The sequence below is a fragment of the Labeo rohita genome, unplaced genomic scaffold (assembly GCF_022985175.1).
Source record: "Labeo rohita strain BAU-BD-2019 unplaced genomic scaffold, IGBB_LRoh.1.0 scaffold_554, whole genome shotgun sequence".
NCBI classification, from domain to species: domain Eukaryota; kingdom Metazoa; phylum Chordata; class Actinopteri; order Cypriniformes; family Cyprinidae; genus Labeo; species Labeo rohita.
In genome coordinates, this window is record NW_026129477.1 from 1 (window position 1) to 5,586 (window position 5,586).

The window sequence follows — 5,586 nt, forward strand, 5'->3', positions numbered from 1 at the left end:
GGATTTCATATTAGTGTGCACGTGTATTGAGAGGGAGTAAAATCTTTGCGTGGCAAAGAATAAAGCATAAAGTAAGGCAGAAAATATGTAAATAAGAGAAGAATTGCAATTTCTGTTCGTTTATATGCATCAGTCGGAGTGTAAACAGTGAGAGCTGTTGAGGCAGGCGCGACGCTTCGGTGCTGCGCGCGCCATTACGGATGTAAACGGAGGAGTAAAGCATAAGGTAAGGCAGAAAATATGTAAATAAGAGTAGAATTGCACTTTCTGTTCATTTATATGCATCAGTCGGAGTGTAAACAGTGAGAGCTGTTGAGGCAGGCGCGACGCTAAGTTGTGGCAGGCGCGACGCTTCGGTGCTGCGCGCGCCATTATTGATTTAAACGGAGGAATAAAGCATAAAGTAAGGCAGAAAAATATGCAAATAAGAGTAGAATTGCACTTTCTGTTTGTTTATATGCATCAATCAGAGTGTAAACAGTGAGAGCTGTTGAGGCAGGCGCAACGCTTTGGTGCTGCGCGCGCCATTATTGATTTAAAGGGAGGAATAAAGCATAAGTTAAGGCAGCAACACTCTAAACCCGGTTAAGTTGAATTTACTTAAAAAACTTAAGGAAACTGGTTGCCCTAAAAATTTAAGTAACGTTTACTGGAAAACTTGAAGTAATCATTACTTAAATATAAGAGTCATTTTAACAACCATTTTAAGTTGAATTTACTTAATGCTTTTAATTTATCTAATTACTCCATTCCTCTAATAGCTACTCACTGACTCCCAGAGTGCATTGCGACATGAATAAATTATGCAATTGCTTTGCTTTACTGTTGTTGTTTGTATTTGCCAATTTCATTTGCTGTCTTGTGTCAGTAGTAGCACAACAAAAAACAAACAAAAAAAGCTCATAAAATGGTTATTGATACAGTTAATAAAAATAAATAAAACTGAGTTGTTACCATTGTTGTGATTCACATGCTGAATGTTGAAGTCTGTGTGTGACTCATGCACCTTATCCCAAATATTAAAAGATTGTATCAACACATGTAAAAGCTTCTTATAGTGTTTATAAAAAAAAAAAGAAAAACAGTGAAATATCATTAATCAACATGAAAAATACACAACCTAATGATTTAATTAGAATATAGATCACCTTTTAAAAGCAACCTATTTATTACTTTGCCTTCTTCAAAATCAAAGAACTCTGATTTCATGTTGTATTGCTGCAACAATAGAAAGAAAACTATAGTAATATAAACAAAGTTCCAAATGCCCAACCAAAAGTAACACTATTCACTATAATGGTGAGAAAAAAAAAAAAAAACAACATTAATTTATGAAGTCAGCTTATGTGATGTTCTCTCAAATAATTCAGTTGTATTGAAAATTCAACATTCAAGATGACTTTGGAAAATGGGTGAATTCAAGTAGTGAAAGAAAGATGTGAATGAAAAGTCTACTAAAAATTGCCCTATCTCAAAAACTTTATTTTCTTCTTCTTCTGTTGTCATGTTGCACATTAGCAACATATTAGTACACTGCTGCCTCTCACTGGTTTATTAATGTCATTGGTTTCTTTGTGGATACTTGGATATTTTAAGTAAACATCACTCAAAGCAAGTAAGTAAATTGTTTTATTTGCCTTGAAAGTAGCTGTAACTTAATAAAACCTAGTAAGTATAGTAACTAAGTAAAGATAACTAATTGTAACTAAGTAAGGTAAACTATTGGGTTTTACAGTGAAGGAATAAAACAAGGTACGTTATGGCAGGTTTTGTGGCAGCTGCCTCTTACACTTAGGTTGATGCACTTAAGTAAACAGACCGTGCAATTCTATACTTATTTACCTATTTGTTACGTTACTTTAGGTTTTTGAATCCATAAGGCGCACGCAGCACCGAAGCATCGCGCCTGCCTCAACATCTCCACTGTATACACTCCGATTGATGCATATCTGGCGGTGGCGGGTGGAGTGGCAGGCGCGTATAGCGGTGGCGGGTGGAGTGGCAGCTGCCTGTGGCGGTGGCAGGTCGAGTGGCAGGCGCATATAGCGGTGGCAGGTCGAGTGGCAGCTGCCTTTGGTGGTGACGGGTCAAGTGGCAGGTTTTTGTGGCAGCTGCCCCTGCCACGCAAAGATTTTACCCTTGCTGGGTGTATTTCATATATATATTTTGAACATCCAACAGTATACATGTATATGCAAGTAATTTCTATGTGTATATGCACGTGTTTTATGTATGTATTGATAAGCGAAGTTTGATGTAACTCCTATGTGGCGCTTCATAATTTTTTAAGTTGAGGGAGAAAATACAATCGGAGGTTTTCGACATACACTAACTGTCTTGAGTCAGAATACACAGAGTTCAGGAAGAGCAAGACAAGACGAGCGTTTGAGATTAAAAAGTATTTAAATTGTATTTTTTTAAAACGAAAATAACCGATCGCTTCACTAGATAAGACCCTTCTTGCTTGGCTGGGATCATTTACATCTGCATCTGGGATCGTTTGAAGCCGCATTTAAACTGATTTTGTGTCCAAAATGCAGTTTAATTATTTTATATGGTAAATTATTATAAAGAGAAAAATCCTGAAATGTTTTCTTTAAAAAAAACAAAAAAAAAACAAAAAAAAAACCACAATTTCTTTACGACTGAAGAAAGAAAGACATGAACATCTTGGATGACAAGGGAGTGAGTACATTATCTGTAAATTGTTGTTCTGGAAGTGGACTGGGTCCAGCCTAAAGGATGTATCCTTATTGGGAAACAGCTACTGAGAACACTCGGGGCAATTCTCGGCCATAGTAAAATCGCCCTAAATAGGGCCGGTACTCTACAGAACATGACTTGAGGCAGAACAAACAGTGTAGAACAATCACAGCAAACGTAACACTGTGGTTATATGGAAATAAAAAATCCCTCCCTTTTGTCCTTTGGTGGTGCGTCGCCCTAATGAAGAAACCGCCCCTGGCTGGCAGTGTTTAATCCTAGTGTGCAGCATCATTCCGTTGACTTCCTTATGGCCAATGCTTGATCATGTTTTGTCACTGGGTGTGAATAGCAAAATGTTTGCCAGCAAACTGGATCACACCTGTCCCATCCCATATTAACAATGCAGGCTCATTATATGGCCTGCCAAATTGCAATCATGTAAAACTTCCAACATTCCCATATTCTGTATTTATTACTGGTTTTAAGTGCAGTGTGTATATATTTTTTTTTTCTAAAGTCTTTAATATTGCTAAAAACTAAAATAAACAGAGCAGCGTTTGCTGCCACCAAGTGGAATATTTGAACATCTGACAATTCGTTTACACAGAATAAAAAAATATCATGAGTAAAACAGGGCTAAAATATGCAAAAGTGTTAAAATACTGATGACCCTGATCCCTGAACTTTAAGCCATAAGCTCAAATTTATATAAACCTATCAAGACCATTATATCTATAAATTGGAGGCATCGGGTGACCTAAATACTGGTTTCCGAATAGTATGTGATCAGATTGGTGTTTCAGGAAGTTATAATGATGATGATCCTGTTGTGCTGGATCAGCACTTTATCTAGTCTGGACAGGTACTGTCAGCTATAAAAAGTTGAGTGCAGTGAAGGTTGTTTCATGTTCCCAATTTCCAAAAATTGAACAGTGAAAATTAAAAACCTATGAGCTGTGGCTGTGCAACCATACAGAAGCTATACTCAGCATGGAACTAGTGGATTTCTGGATCCCCAATTTATGTTACAACACTTGGGTTTACTACTACAACAACCTCCTGCAATAAAACAGAAACAACAAAAGAAAGTAAATGGCTTGACAAATGATTTAAACACAGCAGCTACACATATTCAAAACTGCAGATGGAAATATTCTGAGAGCTACATTTTTCCATCCAAGTAGTCCAAGTAGTCACAACTGTATATCTATAGATTCTGCTGTTTTTGTAAATAAATTACTTTTAGAAGTAGATAATTTCTTACCCCCTTGTGTTTGTTTCCTATAAATCCAGTAGATAATTATTCCAACTACCAGAAAAACTGGAATCAGTGCTAAAAGATAGAAGGGTAGTGGAGATCCTGTAGGTACTGTAAGAGAGAAACACAGCAACTTTGACACATGACTGAATATTTCAATTTCTGACTAGTGATGTCCAGATGTTTGGTCTGTTTGCTGATGGGATTGTTGAGCACACACCTGTAGGTGTAGTGTAGGATAGTCCACCTCCAGAGGTAGAGAGAGACTGGTATTTAGTTTAGATGCACTTTTTCTGGACAATAAACTGTTTCCTTTGTACCAGGAGAGAGTCACATCATTCACATTCTCCACTGAACACAGCAGCGCATATTTTGACATGAATGTACCTTCTGATGATAAAGAACAGTTTGTGTTTCTTATGATAGGGATGGGTAGGTGAGCTGTAAAATATAAGAGTATTAAAATATAATGTGAATGACATATGAGTGCTAATTGTTTGTGCATAACACACAGCCAGGATGATAGTGTCCTGGCAAACTTTTAAGTCTGGTCGCTTACAAAAGAATAAGAAATAACAACATAAATGACATAAATTTAACCATGATAGCTAATTCAAAGCAATAATAATAATAATAATACATTATTTAATATTAGAACACACATCCAGAATACTCACCATAAACAATGACACTAAATGCAGTTTCTGTCACTCTGCTGGTGAGACCGGAAGTGTCATTGGGATGGGCGATATCTAGACGATAAGTTCCGTTGTCCGTGATTCTTATGTTTCTGATGGTCAGAGATCCAGTTGTGAAGTTCACCTGTAGTCTGTCTCTGAATATTTCACTGTTGACACAACTAGGTATAGCATTTACGCTAGAATAAATGTCAGCAATGTGGGCGTTTTGTGATTCAAACGTCCATATTATGTGAACATCTCTCTCTATTTCATTAACACCGGTGCGTAGAGAAACAAAATCTTAAGTTTAAAACATATCAACACAGATTAAATGAAAGACTAATGGTAGAATCGTATACTGATGGAATTACAGTGGTATAAACTATAAAACATAACATTTATCTACCTAATCTGTGACGTTGTAAAGACTGCGGCAAACCAGCTGTTCTCCCGTAGTAGATGGCTACGTAGAACGTCAAGAAGTGGCAGTTAAAGTCGTGAACGCGCAATATGACGTCGGAATGCCGTTGCCGTTCCATCCGTGGCTGCTGCTTAAAGTCCCTAGTGTCTGTATGAACGTGCAATGCACAAGCTCATATTCCTTGCCAGTAACCATAGCAACAGTGACCACGTTTTTGCTTTTGCTCCTCTCGTGTATTTAAAATGACTGATAAGTAGACAAATCCACACATGCAGCAGTGAGACAGTTTGATTGTTGTCGCATGACAATCCTGGAGTAGGCTATATTGTTTCCACTGTCCCGTTAGCTTTCTGAAGGACAACACAAAATTACATAAAGAAACGAGGCTCGCTAAATTAAAGATTTTGACAAGGTAAATATATTCATTTCACTATGACAGTAAATACAAATTGTGTGTCATTGTGGTGTTTGTAGACTGCAGAGAGGAAGAGACCATGATTTTTCATTAATGTCCATTAATA

General features: G+C 37.1%; 1 long non-coding RNA gene across 2 annotated transcripts; it reads right to left on the reverse strand.

Moving 5' to 3' along the window:
* Positions 1 to 3,470: 3,470 nt before the first annotated feature.
* LOC127161126 (uncharacterized) lies at positions 3,471 to 5,200 on the reverse strand. 2 transcript variants are annotated; one of them, XR_007826942.1, is made up of 5 exons: positions 5,051 to 5,200; positions 4,642 to 4,754; positions 4,185 to 4,405; positions 3,971 to 4,075; positions 3,471 to 3,765 (listed from the first exon to the last, which is right to left on the reverse strand). It is a non-coding gene; the product is annotated as an uncharacterized LOC127161126 (long non-coding RNA). The 2 variants fall into 2 exon arrangements; XR_007826941.1 differs by lacking the exon at positions 5,051 to 5,200 and having other exon boundaries at positions 4,642 to 4,836.
* Between the last annotated feature and the right edge of the window lie 386 nt (positions 5,201 to 5,586).